The sequence below is a fragment of the Gorilla gorilla genome, chromosome 13, assembly GCF_029281585.2.
Source record: "Gorilla gorilla gorilla isolate KB3781 chromosome 13, NHGRI_mGorGor1-v2.1_pri, whole genome shotgun sequence".
NCBI lineage: Eukaryota > Metazoa > Chordata > Mammalia > Primates > Hominidae > Gorilla > Gorilla gorilla.
Genome location: NC_073237.2, coordinates 52,726,124 through 52,748,366, shown reverse-complemented (window position 1 = coordinate 52,748,366; position 22,243 = coordinate 52,726,124). Strand labels below are relative to the sequence as shown.

Sequence of the window (22,243 nt, the reverse complement as noted above, 5' to 3'; positions counted from 1 at the left end):
GTTCTCTACATTATAACTGAGAAGACGTAGAAAAATAGTTACTGAAAATATTTTACTTTCTTAGTTTAAAAATGGAATACACGTAGTATATGTGGCTTCTTTTCCTCCTATTTTTTCAAGATACATGTCCTTTCCACATTGGCTAGCTCAAGTACAGGTTTGCCTAAAGAAAATTTCACTGAATGAGAACCGCGCAATTTATAATGTTAACTCCTTGAGCTGTATCCTGTCAATGTCACAAGCCCATTAAAATGAATAATAATTAATTAAATACATAAATTTATTATTTTTATTAATAGCCAATATTTTCAATCTTCATAACTTATTTTTACTTAAACAGTGTAAAGATCTTGTACTCAATGAAACATGGTAATAAAACATAACCAAAGATTAGATGTGCTCTAATCTTTTAAAGTAGATTTAGCTTAATCTAACCTAAATCTAAAATATAAAACCACTTTTAATTATATAATTATAAGTCAAGTATTGGCTCTCATTAGATGATGAAAATTAGCCAAAACTGCTTTGCACACTTCAGGTGATGATCACAGCACCATATTATTTCTACTTCTCCAGTTATTTCTACTTTCCTACCAATGTAATGGGCAATAATATACATTATATATAAATATACATTAAAAGTAACTATGTTTCAATTATACATGTAATTAAATTTGAGCACCGCTTTCTTATATATTAGAATAGGTGACTTCAAGTTTAGCCAAGTGGTGGTCAAATTCAGCTGCATTTTGCTAGCATTTCTAAATGACAAGGGACATGTATGTACATATAGCCAGAGAATCTCTTTGAAAAATAGTCCTTCAAAAGTGGAATTGTTTTGAAGACAATAAAAGTTTAGGTCTGGATTGTTGCTTGCATACCAAAGATAGAAATACAGACATAATACATTGGTTAATGTTTAAGCTTGTAGAATAAAAAGGTACATTGAAAAAATAAGTAAGGAAATAAACCTCATAAGATTTATTTAAAGCAGGCACAGCAGGAAGGAGACAAGTAATCCAGGGAGACAAAGAAAGGGCTATAGAGTAATATGAGAAATACCAGCATAAATAAAAGTATAGAAAACATTTATTCAGTTTTGATCTCTGCCCAAGGATTTTCATACATTTTATTTTATTTTTTATTTACTTATTTTTTTAATGTACACAGTGTTTATTGGTTTTTTAGATTTTTAGAATCAACCGGTGAACAAAGCATGAAAGCCTTATGTTTATAAGACAGTATATAAAATGATCAACTCTGACAGTATAAAATTTAAGTTATGGCTGAGAGAAACTAATCTATTATCTGAAAACAATAGACCAAGAAATGGATAGATAAGAGATTGCAAGTTAGAAAGGCAAACAACAGAAAACTAAAAATAACAATGTAACTGTGAAAATTTAGCTGATGATATAGTGTCAGTCGGCTAAAGCCTTGTGTTTCATGGCAAGCAGTCAATAGAGCCTCAGTTGAATATCAACATAGAGATGTAAGGACGCCATGTAGAATGAGGGTGCTAGCCACCAGAAGAACAAAATGCAGAAATGCTGAAAGGTGGTGGCCTCTGGGACTATGGGTAGGACAAGGGAATGGAGTGGATGATTTTTGTTTTAATAATATGCCCTTCTCGACTATGCGTATTCTGAGAAACAGTTTTAATGCTTTAAATGAATAAATTAAAAGGTTGATTTGTGAATACATTCATGTTCTGAAAACCAGATATGAAAACATGCTGGTAGTGAAAAGCAGTTTTTTAAGCAATCAAGACAGGAGGGTATTCAGCATCTGTCATGCATTTGTCATCAGGTTCCAGAATGGTGGTCTCGCCAGAGGGTGGGAACAGTTGCTTCCTCATTAGTACTTCCAGCCCCAAAATTAAACATAAGCTTACAGTGGATATGAAGTATTAGTTTGATGGCTGTGTGTGTGTGTGTGTGTGCGTGTGTGTGCAGGAAAATTACAGGAAAAAATAAAGCATCTGAATTTTGAATCAAAATTGCCATGCTGTTTTTGTAAAATGTGATTCAGAAGACCTAAAAAAGATTAGATATAAGATAAGTTCCACTATTATGACCTTTAGCAATAGAGCCAACTGGCAGGTGCGAGCCTCCATTCTGGCAGGATTCTACGGAAGCCTCTGGTCAAGAGAGGCCCTGGTGTGCTGTGCTGGGCTTATGAGACAGTCATGTGATCTGTCCCAGTTTCGTGGAAGAGACCAGACCGAGTGTCCTTTTTGTTTCTCCTTTACATAACCAGTCTGCCACCTCTGGGTTCCAACAGACTAACCCTCTGTGGAGTTGTCCACCTGCTTTCCACCTGGAAGGTGCCAGTGACCTCTTGTTCCCCCAGTTCTCCCTGCCCTCCCTTGTGAGAGAACGATCCTATTTTGTATTACTTCTTATAAACATTGTGAGCAAAACGTTCCATGGACCACCCAAGCGGTTCAGACCACAGGCAATGTCCCAGAGACCCTGAAGCAGCAGGCACGTGGGTGCAAACACCCAGGGTGAGCCTACCCCATGCCTTTACACCCAGGGTGAGCCTCCCATGCCTTCACACTGGCTACCCTGCCAGTCATGTTGCAAGGATGATGAGGGCAGCCTGGGGAGTCCCCCAAATTTCAGCATCAGTGAGTGCTCTGACCTCACTGATGACAAGGTCCCGTAGGTCACTTATACAGGTCACATAGAAAATGTTCTCCTGTGACCAAAAATGCAGGCCATCTGACAGTTTCTGGCTATTTTCAGTATCATTATCTTCTCCACCAACACTGACAATTTTACCATGGTTGTGGTTTTCTTCGTTTTAACGACAATTTTATTATTTGATCGTGACAGAAACGTATATGAGAAATATATCTCAACTTTGTAGATATTTTTAAAAATATGATGTAAATTTAATTAATGCATTTAAACTTAAATAATTTGTACAGAAACAGCAATCTCACCCACTCCATGGTACTGCTTTGATAGTACTACCAGAAACAATACAGGAGATTTTAAGAGAAGAAACAAAGTGTATCACATAATGTAGAATTATCAAGAAAAAAATAATTAGAGGAAGTTGTTTGTTTAGACTGGTAGGCAAAGGAACATTTTAATTATTGGGATGAAGTGTAACAATGAATGATGGGGAAAGGCAGCTGCACAATAAAGACCTTCCAGTGAAGTCTTAGTTAGGAAATCATGGTTGTCAACAATAGAGGGTTTTTGTTTTTTCATTTCTTCATTTGTAATTGTTTGAAATGTAACATAAGTTAATAGAAGTAGGAATTAAAGAAAGTATTAATAAATATAATATCAAGTTCCCATAGGAAGAAGTATAAAATTTAAGTCTAGGGAACATCATTTTTTGAGACAGGATAAAAGATAAAATACATGCAATTTTGTAAAGAACACATGTTGAAATTCTAATTTGGGGAGATAACAGTTCTCTTCTAAATACCTAAATTCAGTGGTCATATTCATAATTTTTTTATTTCCACTTACAAACAAGGGCAGTGAAGTTCCTGGGAAGAGTACACACAACAAACCTTAAATTAACATTGGCTATCACAAGTGCTTATAAACATTGACAGAAACAAATTAGTTGTTACTTATTTCATAAAATCTATACAAAACAAATCTATACTAACTAAATTTGTTAATGAATATTTATTTAAAACTGGAATAATTCCAAAGAGGAATTCTTATCCCAGGAATATGGGTTTTGTTAGCACCTGAGTTAAACACAACATTTTGAGATAAAAGGACTGTATCTGTCAGTATGCTTTCACAGTTATTTGATCTCCCTGTGGAACTTGCTCTAAAGTTAATATGCCTTACTGCAAATTTGTCTTTAGACTGTCTCACAGGTTATTTTAAGACAGTGAATAATTTCTTTTATCATTCAAGAAGTTTTGTCATATCTTATGCACATCTTCATATATGGAAATGTATCAAACCCAGTGATATTCAGGGTTCTGAACCTCACTAAGAGTGGCTGTATTTCTCCATTTTCAGAAGTTATGTTGAATGTCCACCTCATTAAAAGATATATTAGCATGAAAATACTTTTAATGTGCTAACACAGAAATATTTTTTACAAAATTCAAAAATGCAAATTATAATGTAAAGAATAATTTAAAATATGCAAAATAATACCATCCAGACATAACACCACGAACAAATTCTCTAGCCCATCAGTATTTGCTCTTGAGGCACAGTTACCATTGTTAAATGGGTAAACCTGCTACTACTTGTGGTAGAGCACTTCCCACAAGTGGCCATGTGCAAAGTGACTGCCTTGTACATCAAAGCCTACAATTGAGTTTACCTACGCTAGTGGTTCCAGGACTCAGATGAGGAAGTACAGACTTAGTTTTCAATATTTGTGGTCTTAATTTATATGACATTCATTTCTAAATGAGCAGCCATATAGTCTTGTGCTTGCTTTAATTTGCTTGGAGAATGGTGCCTAATTCACCAAGACACACTCGCAACACAGATCAACATCTCTGAATGAGAACTTCATTCATAGGCAACATGGCTTACGAAAGTTGAATTACCAAAACCATGAATTTACAAATTTTAAATTTAGCAAAAGTCACATAATTCACTAAAACAAATAAAATTTTGACTGTGTTTTATTCGTATCTATTTCATGTATTAATTACACATGCTAATAAACTATGTAACCTGCCTTTTTTCTTAAAAAAGCACATCACCATATGCTAATTAATATGTCTTACTAGATTTCATCATCTTTAAGAAATGCATAGCAATATAATATTTGCTATTGTCAATCCATTATATAATCTAATTCATTGTATGCCTTAATGCCAATCCATTATATAATACAATCTATTATATAACTTAATACTAGATTTTATTAGTCTCTATTTCTTTCACTTTATTTTTACTCTCTTAAATAATCCCGTGATAATCTATTTTTGCAAATGCATTTTCATGCCCTTGTCCAATTATCTTCTCAAATGAATTTCTAGAAATAAAATATCTGTTTAGGAATATACATATTTTAAATTTTATACACATTTATGAAGCCGCATGCCTAAAGGGGAGTTTCCATTCACACTACCAGGAGACTGCTCTTTTCCCACATTTCAGTCCACACAAATATTATTCATTTTGTTTTAATTTGTCAACTATGATATGTTAATAAAAACTGTATACAATTAGTTTTATTTGCACTTGCATGATTCCTATTAAGGCTGAATATCTCTTTGTAGGTTTGTCACTTTTCATACTGCTTCACTTTTTTCTTGAATCTGTGCTAATTAATATTTTTCTTTTCCCTTGTAAACTATTTATATTTTATCTAATTTATTTGTATATTAGAGATTTTTCTCTTATGGAGAATTAAATATTCTAAATATAGTTTGCTTACTAATTCCAGGTTTTTATGGGGCTTTCCATTATATGCATTGTTTCATCAGTCAATTTCTAAACCAATATCACACTTTTTAGTTAATAATACTACAATATATTTTTAGATCTGATTGAGCTGTTTTCCTGTTGCTCAATTTAAATACCTTCAATTCATTTATTTTTCAAAAAATAATGTTTCAAAAGAAAATGTTCTAAGAAGAAATTATTTTTTATTAATTTAAAACTTTTATTCTGTCATTTAATAGACTTTTAGAGGTCACTTATATTTTCTGCCTTTTTTTAAGCTTCATCTTAATCTTTTTATATATTTATATTTCTGATGTGATAAATTGTTCCAATTGCATTTACAGCTATTGTGGAATAGAACTATTGATCCTTCTTCACAAATTAATATTTTTCATAAAACATAGGGAATATTTTTATGTCAAATGATTTTAACTTTATTCTGTTAGATATTTAAGACATAAAGTCGTTATTTGCAAATAATATAATTAATATATTTTTCATTTTTTTAATAATTGCATATATCATTTCATTTTCTTTTGGCAATGAGTCTGGCATTAGTGTAATAGTACTTTTTAATATTATGGTTTATTCATTATTTTTATTTTTTATACATATTATTTTTTTTTTCTAAATATACAGTCTAGCACTAGTGAAACAGTGCTAAATAGTAAAGATGATCTGGACTTTCTTATATTCCTGGTTTTCATGTAAATCATCTTAATATCAACTCTTCAGTAACATTTTTAGATACAATATTTATGAAACATGTTAAGAATATCTATTTCTATATTTTAATACGTTTTAAATTGAGTAATAAATGTTGAAGATGAGATGCTTTTTCAACATGTATGCATTCATCAAATATTTTTGGTGTATGCAAGACATTGTGCTGTCAGTAAGACTACAACCATGAGTTGAAACAAATGAGGCTTCCAGAAGCCCTATGGAGATTAAATTTCAATTGGAGAAAATATTTAACATATAAGCTTAGAAACAAATATAAAATTAAAACTTTGATAAGTGTCCCTGAATATAAAGATGTTCTTATGAATATGCAGGAGAACCTGACATTATGGTTGGAGTTAGAAATGGAGATGGTTATTCAGTAAAGTTATCCTAAGGAAAGAAATATGGCAGTTGTTTTCTGACTATAGGATTTCTGGAAATTTATTACTTAATATAGAGAATGAATCACAATAGTTCAGGTAGACATCCCAAGAGGTACATAGCTTCCTAACCAGTGAAAGCATGAAACGTGTGGAATGAAAAGAAAGCCTGTATGTCTGGGAGATTGAAAGCCACAAGAAGAATGATGCAAGATGAGGCTGAGAGAGGTCATTAGGATAAGATCATAAAGAGGAATGTCAGAGGAGGTGTGTGGAGCTGAGGGCAAGTGGGGAAGTTGTCTACTGGATCAACTTGTGTTATATTGAAAGTAAAAATATAAAGGTTTTGTGAATTGAATGGAGGTTAGTGGAGGTACAAACCTGAACGAATTCAAGAAATAAAATAAATTAAACTCAGTGAAGGACTTAACAGGAGAAGAAAAAGACAAGGATCATTTCTAAGTTTGGGCACTGGTGAATGAGAAGGTTGATTACGTCATTCCCTAAGTAAAGAAACACTTGAGAAAGAACCATGGAGGGAAAATTGTGATTTAAATTTTAATCTTTGTGAGATTAAAGTAGTGAGTGCTCAATAAATGTTTATTTAAAATGACTTGAGGAATCATGAAACAACAGAAACTAAAATAATATTTCCTAACAGTCTCCTCCTTCTTTGAGGCTTGTAGTCTGAGGCAAACTTTAGGCTATTAAGGAATTTGAAATACAGCTTCTGGAGAGATTAGATCCACCAGTCTTTCTCCACTTTGAGTCAATTCTATTAAATAAAGAAATTATATTTTCAAACAGCTCCAGCAGGTTGCAGGTATTTCACATTTACAGCATATGTTATAACTTATTTTCATCATCTACAATAAAAAACTGGTATGTTCAATCATATATTTCAAATAAGTTATCTGCATTACTGACAACACTAGCATAAATATTTTCTTTTTAAAAAATTTATCTTTTAAATTGACAAATAATATATATATATATATGTACAATGTGATGTTATGATACATGAATAAATTGTGGAATGCTTGCATCAGGCTAACATACCATTACCGCAGAAAAATTCATTTTTTTGTGGTGAGAACATTTAAATCTACTCTTTTAGTCATCATGCTACACAATATATCATTAGAATTTACTCCTTTTGTCTAATTCAAATGTACCATTTGATTAACATCACCCCTTTCCCCATCCACAAGTGTATTGAATCTGTAGAATAATATTAAATAATATCAAAAGGGTAGCTATTTTAATGAAATTGAGTCTTGTAATCCACTAATGTGATATACTTCCTCATGTATTTAGGCTTTTAAAAATCACTTTCATTGTATTTTTAAATTGAAAAGTAAAAGCTATATATATTTGTGGTGTATAACATGACATATTTATACGTTATGGAAGGGCTAAATCAAGCTAAATAACATATGGATTATCTTACAGAATTTTGGTAGATAAACACCAAAAATCTACCATCAGAAATTTTAAGTGTAGAATACCTTCTTATTAACCATAGTCATCACATTATACAATAGAGCTCATAAACTTATTTCTTCCTAACTGAAAGTGTGTACCCTTATACAGACTTCTTCCTGACACCACAACCCCTCAGCTTCTGATAACCACTATTCTACACTCTGTTCTTTAAGTTTGTCTTTTTTAGATTCCACATTAAAGTGATATCATGAAGTATTTTTCTTTAAGTATCTGGCTTATGTCACTTAACATAATGTCATTCAGCATCATTCATGTTATCACCAATGACAGGATTTTCTTTTATTTTTAAAGACTAGTATTCCATTGTACAAATATACCAGATTTTCCTTGTCCATTCACTACCGATTGTTGAATATATAAGTTAATTTTATATCTTGGCTATTGTAATTCTGCAATAAACATGAGAGTGCAGACATCCCTTTGATATATTTATTTTATTTTATTTGAATGTATACATAGCAGTGGGATTACTGGATCATACGGCAGTTCTATTTTTAATTTTTTGAGGAATATCCGTATTGCTTTCCACAATGGCTGCATTAATTTACATTCCCACAAAGAAAGTATAAGGATTTCCTTTTCTCCATGTCCTGGCTAATACTTGTTGTCTTTGTCTTTTTAATAATAGCCATATTAGCCTATATGATATCTTGTTGTGGTTTTTATTTGCATTTCTCTGATGATGAGTGATGTTGAGTACTTTTTCATACACCTGTTGGCCATTTGTATGTAGTTTTTTTCTGAGAAATATCTATTCACGTCCTTTGCTCATTTTTAGTATGGTTATTTATTTTCTTGTAATTGAGTAGTTTGAGTTTGTTATATATATTGACTAGTAGCCTCTTACCAGATATGTGATTTATAAATATTTTCTCCCAATCTCTAGGTTCTCAATTCACTTTATGAATTTTTTCTTTGTGGCAACAGGAGATTGTAAGTTTGATTTCATTACATTTGCCTATGTTTGCTTTTCTTGCTGGTGCTTTTAGAGTCATATCCAACAAAGTATTGCCAATACTGCTGCTGTGGAATTTAATCTCATGTTTTCTTCTAGTGGTTTTACATTGTCAGGTCTTACACTTACTTCTTTAATCTATTTTGAGTTGATTTTTGTGTAAGGCGTAAGATAAGGGTCCAACCTCATATTTTTGCAGGGGGATATCCAGTTTTGCAAGCAGCACTTATTGAAGAGACTATGTTTTTCCTATTGTGTGTTCTTGGTACCTTTGTAAAAAATCAACTTAATATAAATGGGTGGATGTGTTTCTGGGCTCTCTATCCCATTTTATTGGTTGATGTGTCTGTTTTTATGCCAGTGTCATTTGTTTTGATTATTACAGCTTTGCATTATATTTTGAAATTAGGTAGTGTGGTGCCTTCAGTTTTGTTCTTTTTATCCAAGATTGCCTTGGCTATTCACGGTCTTTGTGGTTCCATCTGGATTTCAGAATAGTTTAAGTTTCCTATTTCTATAATAAATGACATTGGAATTTTGATAGAAATTACACTAAATATGTAGATCACTGTGAGAACTAAGGACATTTAAACATTAATTCTTCCTTCCACTAATATGAGAAATCTTTCTCTTTATTTGTGTCATCTAAAATTTCTTTCATCAATGTTTTATAATAGTTTTTGGTGTACAGCTCTTTCATTTCTTTGATTAAATTACTCCTAGGTGTTTTATTTTTTGACACGACTATAAATGTTATTATTTTCTTAATTTCTTTTTCAGATACTTTACTGTTAGATATAATACTGATTTATTATTTATTTTTTTTTTTGAGACAGAGTCTTGCTCTGTCACCTAGGCTGGAGTGCAGTGGTGTGATCTCAGCTGACTGCAACCTCTGCCTCCCAGGTTGAAGAGATTCTCCTGCCTCAGCCTCCTAAGTAGCTGGGATTACATGTAGGTACCACGACATCCTGCTAATTTTTGCATTTTTAGTAGAGACGGGGTTTCACCATTTTAGCTAGGATGGTCTCCAACTCCTGACCTCAAGTGATTCTCCCACCTTGGCCTCCCAAAGTGCTGAGATTACAGGCATGAGCCACTGCACCTGGCCAACACTGATTTTTTTTTATTATTATACTTTAAGTTTTAGGGTACATGTGCACATTGTGCAGGTTAGTTACACATGTGTACATGTGCCATGCTGGTGTGCTGCACCCACTAACTCATCATCTAGCATTAGGTATATCTCCCAATGCTATCCCTCCCCCCTCCCCCCACCCCACAACAGTCCCCAGAGTGTGATGTTCCCCTTCCTGTGTCCATGTGATCTCATTGTTCAATTCCCACCTATGAGTGAGAATATGCGGTGTTTGGTTTTTTGTTCTTGCAATAGTTTACTGAGAATGATGATTTCCAATTTCATCCATGTCCCTACAAAGGACATGAACCCATCATTTTTTATGGCTGCGTAGTATTCCATGGTGTATATGTGCCACATTTTCTTAATCCAGTCTATCATTGTTGGACATTTGGGTTGGTTCCAAGTCTTTGCTATTGTGAATAGTGCCGCAATAAACATACGTGTGCATGTGTCTTTATAGCAGCATGATTTATAGTCCTTTGGGTATATACCCAGTAATGGGATAGCTGGGTCAAATGGTATTTCTAGTTCTAGATCCCTGAGGAATCACCACACTGACTTCTACAATGGTTGAACTAGTTTACAGTCCCACCAACAGTGTAAAAGTGTTCCTGTTTCTCCACATCCTCTCCAGCACCTGTTGTTTCCTGACTTTGTAATGATTGTCATTCTAACTGGTGTGAGATGGTAACTCATTGTGGTTTTGATTTGCATTTCTCTAATGGCCAGTGATGATGAACATTTTTTCATGTGTTTTTTGGCTGCATAAATGTCTTCTTTTGAGAAGTGTCTGTTCATGTCCTTCGCCCACTTTTTGATGGGGTTGTTTTTTTCTTGTAAATTTGTTTGAGTTCATTGTAGATTCTGGATATTAGCCCTTTGTCAGATGAGTAGGTTGCGAAAATTTTCTCCCATTTTGTAGGTTGCCTGTTCACTCTGATGGTAGTTTCTTTTGCTGTGCAGAAGCTCTTTAGTTTAATTAGATCCCATTTGTCAATTTTGTCTTTTGTTGCCATTGCTTTTGGTGTTTTAGACATGAAGTACTTGCCCATGCCTATGTCCTGAATTTATGTTGATGTTTGTTTCCTGCAACTTTACTGAGCCTAATAACTGAAGGTGTTTATCGGACCAATAGTTTTTTGGTGGAGTCTTTAGGGTTTTTTGCATTTAAGATTACATTGTGAGTAAGAAGAAATACTTTCTTTTTTTTTTTTTTTTTTGTCTATTTTGATGCCTTTTTTTTTTCTTACCTAATTACTCAGGCTAAGACTTCTGGCACTACATTGAATCAAAGTGGTGAGAGTGTGCATTCTTCTCTTTCTCCTAATCTTAAAATGAACAGGCTACAACTTTCATTTTGAGTATGATGTTAGCTGGAGGCTTGCCATATGTGTTTTTATTTTGTTGAGAAACGTTTTATCAATGCTTAATTTGTTGAGTGTTTTTATTGTAAAAGGAGGATAAATGTTGTCAAAAGCTTTTTATGCAGTTATTAAGATGATTATATGTTTTTTGGCCTTTATTCTGTTAATATGGTGAATTACATTTATTGATTTGCATATATTGAAATATACCTGTATCCCAGGAATAAATCCCACTTAATTATGGTGAATGACCCTTTTAATTTACTGTTAAATATGCATTGGTAGTATTTTATTAAGGATTTTTGCAAGTATGTTCATCAAGGATATGGCTTGTAATTTTTATTTCTTGTAGTGCCTTTGTCTGGCTTCAGTATCAGGATGATGCTGGCTTCATAAAATGAGTTTGGAAGTAATAATCCCTTTTCTTCTATTTTTTGGAAGAGTTTGAAAAGGATTGATGTTAGCTTCTTCAATGTTTGGGAAATTCAACTCTGAAGCCATCTGGTCCTGGCTTTACAAGGACCAGAGTATAGTGATGGGAGACTTCATTTTTAATTTTATCTCCTTACTCAGTATTATCTGCTCAGATGTTTTATTTAATTATGATTCAGTCTTAGTATGTTATGTGAGTCTCTAAATTTATCCATTTTCTCAAAGTTTTTCAATTTTTGGACACATAATTGTTCACGGTATTCTTTTGTAATCCCTTGTACTTTTGTGGTATCAGTAGTAATGTCTCTTCCTATATTTCTGATTTTATTGGAGTCCTCACTCTCTCTCTCTCTTTTAAGTTAGTCTACTAAAAAATTTGTCAATTTTGTGTAAGCTTTTCTAAAAAACAACTCTTAGTTACATTTTTATTGTTTTTGTAGTGTGTTTTATTTATTTCTGTTCCGATTGTTTTTATTTTCTTCCTTCTGCTGACTTTTGGCTTAGTTTTTGTTTTTTTCTAGTTCCTTGAGATGTAATATTAGGCTGTTTATTTAAGATCTTTCCTTTTTTTGTATGTAGATATTTAATGCCATAAAATTCCCTCTTAGAACTACTTTTACTGCATCCCATAAGTTTTGGTATGTTGTTTTTCCATTTTTGTCTCAAGATATTTTTAAATTTTACTTTAATTTCTTCTTTGATGTAATTATTGTTCAAGAGTATATTGTTTAATTTCTACATATTCATAAATTTTCTATGATTTATTCTGTTATTGAGTTCTTGTTTCATACCATTGTGGTTAGGAAAGATATTTGATATTATTTCAATCGTTTTAGTTTTTAAGGCTTATTTTATGTCCTAACATAAAATATATCTTGAAGAATGCCTATGTGTATTTGAGAAGAATGTGTATTCTTTTGCTATTGGGTGGAATATTCCTGGTATTTTAAGGTGCCTATTAAATGTTGTGTTTGCCCGAACTACATTTCCATTTCTGGTGTCTCCCCAGAAGTTTAGGATGTATCAAGTTCTATCAGTACCCTGAGACAGATATGGATGCAGCTGGAAAGGTTGAGGTGTTAACTGAGTGTTCCAGTTTATTTTATCCTCAGGATGAAACTGAGAGGGAGTTATCTCCCACTGTCTCTGGACTAAGCTGTGAAAAGAATCTGTGGCAAATGCCAGCACTCTCATTCAGACCGCACCCTGTGATACCGGGTGGATAGCTGCTGGAAATGGGCCCGTATTACGTCTTTCTTTGTCCTGATATTGGGGAATAAAGCCCCTGGAAGTGCTTGTGCACTCATACAAAACTACTACTATGTTCTGTGGTGGAGGAAGAGTTCTGTATGCCTAACCCCTTCTCCTCCCAGACATAAGTGCCATTAGGAGCCAATCCATGGGGAACCATAAACTTAAAGTGCTGTATGTGAGATCCAAAATGAACACAGACAAAGTTATTTTATCTGACCCATAAATTAATGGAAAAACCAACAAGAGGATAAAAATCACCTCAGATGGGAATCATAATAGCAGACATACATATAGAAAAAAATAAAAAATATTAATAGAAAATAGCTTGTTATGAGTAAGATGGTTTGCATCCTCACCTAAAATTTTGACTTGCCTTAGTATAGACGATCATTTATATAACCAGCAGTTTTCTACAATTTGAAGAGTTGCTAAATAGCTCAAAGACAATAAAAAATGTGGACTTCTATAAAATCAGATAACGAAGGAAAAGGAAGTGTGCACTAGGCAACATTTAGCTCTGTATTTCAAACATTTTCATATTTTTTTTCTGAAAGAATTTAGAAGCAGGGTGACATGAGTAAGTTAAAGAACATTATATTGATTATATTGCATTTTCACACTTATTCACATGTTACACAGAGGAAGATGTGGGAAAGTGAGATTAACATTGAGTGCCCACCATGTATAGGCTCTTTGCCAATCTGTTTCAGTATTCTATTTTACTTTAATTTTTTAAACAGCTTTTTGGTGGGTATTTTGGTAGTTGAATTGTGTCATCTCCCCTCCCAAAACAATATATATTGAAGTCCTAACCCCTAATACCTATAAATTTTATCTTATTTGGAAATAGGGTTTTTGCAGCTGTAGTTAAGACATGAGTTATGATGAGGTCATTTGGGAGTAGGGTGGACTCTTATCAAAAATATAATACGTAGAGACAGACACACAGGGCAGCACCGTGTGATGATGGAGGCAGCAATGGAAATGCAATGAGTACAGGCCAAGGAACTCTGAATTTTGCCAGGACACCAAAAGCTAAGAGAAGGGCATTAAACTGATTATCCCATAACACTTTTAGAAAGAGCATGGCCCTGCCAACACCTTCATTTTGGACATGTGGCCTCCAGAACTGTGAGAGAGTAAATTTCTGTTGCCTTAAGCCATCCACTTTGTGCTAATTTGTTAAAGCATCCCTACAAAGTAAATACGGTATCTTACACATATTTTATAATTTAGGATAAATGTATCAAAAAGAACGAAGTAATTTTGGCAAACTGCACAGATTTTACGTGTCAGAGTAGAAAATTGCCTCAGGTATATTCAATCCAGATTTCACTTTTCATTCATGATGCCCTGAAACAGTTTTTGATTGACAGAAGTTTTAGGTGGTATCAGTATTTTAATTTTCATTAAATAATAATATTTTTTATTTGTAAATCTTTTCCAAACAGCTGATAATTATATTTCATTTTAAAAAACCACATTACTAGTTTTTCCTTTCTTTTATTGTATAACATAAGAAAAGCCCCACTTAAATTGGGCTATATTTTGTTTTTGATATAATTTTGAATAATTAGAAAACATCCAAAATGAAAAAAAAAATTTAATTCCAGGAATTATGATTGGGCCTAACTCATATTTATTTACTTTTGCTTCTTTTTATAATGTGATAACATTTTATCTGATAAGCCAAAATAATTATACATTACTACTGAGAAAATTAGACATAAATGTAGTTATAAAGTTGAAATGATTTTTAGTATTTTAGGGATTTGCTACGGTAAGACGTTTTCGATGTCACATCTGTGAGCTTTGGTTTTATAGTTCAAATAGGTAACTGAACAGAAATATAAATTTTTGTTTCAGGCTTGTGAAAACTAGCCATAAAAATGATCACAAATGAAACAGTAAAATATTAAAACCATACATAGTTTCACCAACCAGACATATTTTGGCATATTTGGCATATTTTGGAACATAAAGGTTTGCTATATTTTCTAATATGCTTGAAATCACTACACATATACATATACACAAACTTTTTCTTTTCAAGACATCATACAATTTAAATTCTATGATTAGAAAATACGTACATTTTTTTGAAAGCACAATATTTCAGTTTGGTGTTTATATGATTTAACGGGACAGTACATTTTATTTTAAGTGTAGAACTTATAATAATCTGTACTATATATCTATATCACAGCATATTTATTTCTTAGGAGTTATAATATTTTAAAAGTTTTCTAAGAGTCATGAAAATAAAAGTTATTTAAATATATTCATTTTTAAAAATTTTTCTTAATGACAACATTAAAAATGCTATATTTATGTTTTTACTATTTTAGTGTTAGGTGCTATCTCAGTAGTTATACAGCAGTAATAAAGCCACAGCTTTGCTAAGAATGCCAAAGCCATAACTAAAGAGTAATGTTTATTTTTCACTTAAACTGTTACTGATTTTATTCTTATAGGTGCTAATAACTGAGTCTATATGAGTCAAGTGTTTTTTGTTCACTAATTTCTTATCTGTCACAGTGCATTATTTTGGGATCTATCTAGTCTCTATTACTGCCATGCAAACAATACAGAATTACAAGTTAATTTTAAAAGCTGTCAGAGAAAAGCTCAAATATAAACATTTCCCCTTGATCTTAAAGCCCATTAGATATTCCTACCCATAAAATCAGGCAAGAAAATGCTGATGTTTCAGCACAATACAACATACTCCTATATACTAATCTCATTGAAAGAATGTAAAATGTATCTGGCTGAAAATGAATTCAGAGAACTACAAAAATCTTTATTAATAGAACATCAGAAAATAAACACACTAGTTTTTTTTCAGTTATATTACTGATTGTTGACTCAGAAAAGAGTTAGATAAGGGGAGAACAAAATGTCTTTCTTCTTTCAACCCATTAATTTCCTATAAATATCAAAGGAAGAACATACACATGTATAGGAGCCCACAACATTTTCTAAAGTAATAAAGTTATTCCCGTTGTCCCTGTGAATTTTTTTCTCCTGCTTTCAATAAATTATAATAGAGCAAAATAAATCAAGACAAGTGCACCTATACATGAAGACAGTATAACTTTAGGGCAAAATATTGTTTTAACCATTTAGGTTGAGAAGCACATGTGCAGTTTTGTTATATAGGTAAATTGCATGTCATGGGGGTTTGGTGTACAGATTACTTAGTCACCCAGGTAATAAGCATAGTACCTGACAGGTAGTTTTTTGATCCTCTGCCTCCTCCCACTCTTCTCCTTCAAGTAGACCCAGGTATTTTTTGTTCCCTCCTTTGTGTTCACATGCACTCGATGTTTAGCTACCACTTATAAGTGAGAACATGTGGTATTTGGTTTTATTTATTTTATGTATTTATTTATTTTGAGACAGAGTCTCGCTCTGTCGCCCAGGCTGGAGTGCAGTGGCGCAATCTCGGCTCACTGCAACCTCTGCATCCCGGGTTCAAGCGATTCTACTGCCTTAGTCTCCTGAGTAGCTGGAACTACAGGCACCCGCCACCAAGCCCGGCTAACTTTTGTATTTTTAGTAGAGATAGGGTTTCACCATATTGGCCAGGCTGGTCTCGAACTCCTGACCTTTTGATCCTCCGCCTTGGCCTCCCAAAGTGCTGGGATTACAAGCATGAGCCACTGCGCTCAGCCAGTATTTGGTTTTATGTTCCTGCACTAGTTTGCTTAGAATTGTGCCCTTCAGTTCCATCCATGTTGCTGCAAAGAACATGATATTATACTTTTTTGTGGCTGCATAATATTCAATAGTGTATACGCACCATGTTTTTTTTTCTATCCAGTCTATCATTGATGGGCATTTAGATTGAGTTCATGACTTATTTTTGTGAATAGTGCTGCGATGAACATAGGCATGCATGTGTGTTTATGGTGGAATGATTTGTATTCTTTTGGGTGTATACTGAGTAATGGCATTGATGGATTAAATGGTACTTCTGTTTTTAGTTATTATGAATGTCTGGTTGTATAGTTGCTTTACAGCATCAATGATCTATGTACTTAAGTGTATTAGAAGAGGGCTGTGATCAAAAACTATGTGTTAGAAGTTTTTATTAGTTAAGCTCAAAGAATGTTTACAAATCAGCAAATTTTATCTAAAAGCTTGTTTTCCAAATTCCTTTGTAAGTTATCTTTTATATTCCAAAAAGAAAAAAATAAATAAGACAAGAAAATTATGGGGACAAAAGTAGTTTTTTTATGTTTTGATTTTCATGAAGACAGTAGACAAAATACAATTACACATTAATTGAAATGACTCATTAGAAAGAAAAACAATGATGTAAAAAATAAAATTGCTAGCGTAAGTGGAAGACAGTAGATTTGTTCTCATGAACAACGGTGGGGAATTAATTTTATATTAATAGTTTCGCTGTCATAACATATGAGGAAACAGTGTGGATTCACTTATACATATATGTAAGACATAGAGAAAGAAAATAACACGGAGGAATATAAACTGTAGAAGCTAATTCTTTATATAGATTTTTAATTTTTATTAACTGACAATAATGAGAAATATCTGTGGAGTACTGTGATGTTTTAATACATGTGTACAATGGGTAATAATCAAATCAGGGTGATTAGCGACACTACCACTGCAAAAAATTTTCATTTTCTTGTATTGGAAATGTTCCAAATTCTTTCTTCCAGTTATTTGAAAATATGCAGTAAATTGTTAACTATGAGCATGCTACAGTGCTATAGAACGTTAGAAATTATTCCTTCTATTTAGCCAATTTTGTATCAGTTAACAAACCTCTTTATATCCCTCCTTCCCTCTACCTTTCTCAGTCTCTGATAATCTCTATTCTACTTTCTACTTTCTACTTTTTTTTTTTTTTTCATCGGAGTCTCACTCTGTCACCCAGGCTGGAGTGCAATGGCGCGAGCACGGCTCACTGCAACCTCCGCCTCTTGGGTTCAAAGGATTCTCCTGCCTCAGCCTCCTGACTAGCTGGGATTACAGGTGCCCGCCACCATGCCCAGCTAATTGTTGTATTTTTTAGTAGAGATGAGGATTCACCATGTTGGCCAGACTGGTCTCTAACTCCTGACTTCAGATGATCCACCTGCCTCAGCCTCCCAAAGTGCTGGGATTACAGGCGTGAGCCACCGCGCCTGGCCTCTACTTTCTACTTTTATGAGATCAACATTTTTAGCTTCCACATATGATGAGAACATACAGTATTTATTTTCCTGTGCCTGGCTTATTTCACTTAATGTAATGCCCTTCAGGCTTATTCATGCTGCTGCAAATGACAAATTTTTATTCTTTTTTATAGCTGAGAAGTATTTCATTGTGCATATATATCATATTACCTTATCCATTCATCTGCTGATAGGCTTTTAGGTTGATTAAATATCTCAGAGACTGTGAATGGTGCTGCGATAAACCGGAGTGAACATATCTCTTTGACATATTGGTACCATTCATTTGTCTATATACCCACAAAGCAACAGCATTACTGGAAGATATGTTAATTCTATTTTTAGTTTTCTTGAGAAAGCTCCATGCTGTTTTTCATAATGCCTGTACTCGTTTACATACCTACCAACAGTTTATCAAAATTCCTTTTTCTCCATATCCTCACCAGCATTTATTATTTTGTTCTTTTTGATAATAGCCATTCTAACTGGAGTAACATGATATCTCATTGTGGTTCTGATTTGCATTACCCTGAAGATTAGTGCTTTTGAGCATTTTCAAATATACTCATTGGCCATTTGTATGTTGTCTTTTGAGATATGTCTGTAGTTTATTTGCTTGTTTTTTTAAATTTGGATTATTTATTTTATTTTCATTGTTGTTGAGTTGAGTTCCTTATATATTTTTATATCAATCCCTTGTCCAATGAATAGTTTAGAAATAATTTATCCTATTCTAAAGGATTTCTCCTTATTCCGTTGATTATTTGCTTTGTTGTACAGAGACATTTTAGTTTAAAATTTCCCATTTGTCTAATTTTACTTATGTTGCCTGTGTTTTGAGGTCTTATTTGTAAAATCTTTGAAAAGGCCAGTGTCCAAAGTGTTTCCCCTGGGTTTTCTTTTATTAGTTTTATGGTTTTAGGTCTTACATTTACATCTTTACCAATTTTGAATTTATTTATGTCTATGGTGAGAGATAGGAGCCTAATTCTTTTTCCATATATAGATATTCAGTTTTCCCAGTACCATTTATTGAAGGTACTATCCTTTCCTCAATGAATGTTATTGGTGACTTTGTAAAAAATCAATTGGCTGCCAACACATGGGCTTATTTATAGGTTTTCTACTCTTTTCCATTGGTTTATGTATTTGTTTTTATGTCAGTATCATACTGTTTTGTTTAATGTAGCTTCATAGCATATTTTGATGTCTGGTAATGTGATGCCTTTAGCTTCATCCTTTTCCACAAAATTTCCCTGGCTATTCAGGATCTTTTGTGGATCAATACAAATTTAGGAATTTTTTTGTCTTTTTGTGAGGAATGTCATTGATATTTTGATAGGAATTGCATTGAATCTGAAGATCACTGTAGGTAGTGTGGCTATTTAACAATATTAATTCTTCCAATTCATTATTGGATGTCTTTCCATTTTTTTGTCCTATTTAATTTTTTTTGTAAGTATTACATAGTTTCACTTGCAACAATGTTTTACCACCTTCGTTAAATTTCTTGGATTTTGTGGGTAGCTATTTTAAATGGAATTACTTTTTATTTATTCTTCAGCTAGTTCATTGTTGGTATATAAAAACACTGTTTGTCTCTGCTGATTTTATATCCTGCAAATTTATGAGTTTATTAGTTTTAAGAGTTTTTTTTGGGGGAGTCTTTAGGTTTTTCTGTATGAAAGATAATACTGTTTGCAAACAGGGGCAATTTGACTTCCTTCTTGCCAATCTGAATGTCCTTTCTTTTTTTCTCTTGCCTTATTGCTCTGTCTAGGACTTCCAATGTTATTTTAAGTAAGAGTGTTAAGAATGAGCATCCTTTTCTTGTTTCAGCTCTAAGAGAAAAAATTGTCAGCTTTTCCACATTTGGAATGATGTTAGCTATGGGTTTGTCATGTATCATCTTTAATGTGATGAGATACCTTCCTTCTATACCTAACTTGTTGAGCATTTTTAGCATAAAGTGTTATTGTATTTTATCAAGTGCTTTTTATGTGTCTGTTGAGATGATCATCTGGTTTTTGTCCTTTATTCTGTTGGTATGATGTATTGTGTTTATTGATTTACATGTGTTGAGCCATACTTGTATTCCTGGAATAAGTCCCACTTGGTTATGGTGTATAGTCTTGTTGGTGTACTGTTGGATTCTGTTTGCTAGTATTTTATTGATAATTTTTGTATCTATGCTTATCAGCAAAAGTACTGCTTTGTACCTTTCTTTTTTTGTTGTATCTTTGTCTGCTTTTGGTATTAGGGTAAAGCTGATCTTGTAAAATGATATTGAAATAATTTCTTCTTTGTATTTTGGAATAGCTTGAGAAGAATTGGTATTATTTCTTCTTTAAAAGCTTTGTGGAAATGAGCAGTGAAGCCATCTAGTCCTGGATTTTTCTCTGTTTGGAGACATTTTATTAACTCAATTTCATTACTTGTTATTGGTATGCTCCCGTTTTCTATTTCTTCTTGGTTCAATATATGTAGGCTGTATGTTTCCAGGAATTTACCCATTTTCTCTTGTTTCCAATTTGTTGGTATATAGTTGTTCATAATAGTCCCTAATTATCCTTTATGTATGTAGTATCTGTTGGAATATCTCCGTTTCTGCTTCTGAATTTATTTATATGAGTCTTTTCTCTTTTTTTCCCCTTAGTCTATCTGATGGTTTGTCAATTCTGTTTATCTTTATAAAGAAAAACTCTTTCATTTTCCTTGATCTTTTTGATTTGTAGTCTTAATTATATTTCTGCTCTGATTTTTATTATTTATTCTACTATTTGTAGGATTTTTGTCTTGCTTTTCTAGCTCTTTAAGGTGCATTGTTTAGTTGTTTATTTAAAACCTTTAAACTATTTTTTAGAGACAGGGTTATACTCTAAATACCAGGCTGGAGTACCATAACACAATCATGGTTCATTTCAGCTGTCGGGCTCAAGTGATTTTCGTGCTACATAGCAAGGACTACAGCTAGATTCCACCACAACTGGCTAATTTATTTTAATTTTTTAATTTTTCTTTTTTAGAGATGGAGTCTTGCTATGTTGCCCAGGTTTTTCCCAAACTCCTGGACTCAGGTGATACTCCTGCCTTAGACTCCCAATAACTTTTTGTGAGGTAGGCATTTATTGCTATATAGTTTTCTCTTAATACTACTTTTGCTGTATTACATAGGTTTTGGAATGCTGGGTTTCTATTTTAATTTGTTTTAAGAAAATTTTAATTTTTTTCATTAATTTCCTTATTGACTCATTGGTCATTTAGGAACATGTTGTTTGATTTCCATGTATTTGTGTAGTTTCAAAAATTCCTTTGGTTGTTGATTTTTAGTTTTACTTCATTGAAGTTAGGAAAGATACTTGATATGATTTCAGTTTTTTATACATTTTGTTGAGAATTTTTTTGTGGCCTAACATAGAGTAAATTCTGAATGATGTTCCATGCACTGATGAAAAGAATGAGTATTCTGCAGGTGTAAATATCTGTTAAGTCAATTTGGTCTATAGTGTAGTTTAAATTGGATGTTTCTTTGTTGATTTTCTGGCAAGATGATCTGTCTAACACTAAAACTTGGGGGTTGAAGTTCCTAATTATTATTGTATTGGAATCTATCTCTCCCTTTAGTTCTATTAATATTTGCCTTGTAAATCTGAGTGTTCCAGTTAAGTACTATAGTTCTATACCACGAAAAGCTTTTGGTTCACATGTTGCATGACAACTATAGTATACATATTATATTAAGTAGCTAACAACACCATACAAATACATACACAGCTGTGTTCTTCAAGGCATATCTGTAATGCTAGGATGTTAGGTTCCAGTTGCTAGATGAGGCCAGAGGCAGCCCTCACCTATTATATCTATTCAACCTTTAAAAACAAAGTCGTTCATCTATCA

The 22,243-nt window shown here is 32.8% G+C and overlaps 1 protein-coding gene across 4 annotated transcripts in view; it reads left to right on the top strand.

The window, feature by feature from the left end:
• TYRP1 (tyrosinase related protein 1) overlaps window positions 1–22,243 on the top strand; it is a 1,209,372-nt gene that overhangs the window by 192,958 nt on the left and 994,171 nt on the right. For 2 of the 4 annotated variants that reach the window (XM_055351061.2, XM_055351060.2), the window contains exon 1: window positions 9,800–9,917. The exons of the other annotated variants lie outside the window; for them this stretch is intronic. The gene's annotated coding sequence lies outside the window, so the exon portion shown is untranslated. Of the gene's footprint in view, window positions 1–9,799; window positions 9,918–22,243 lie in introns of those variants that run through there. 4 annotated transcript variants of the gene reach the window in all.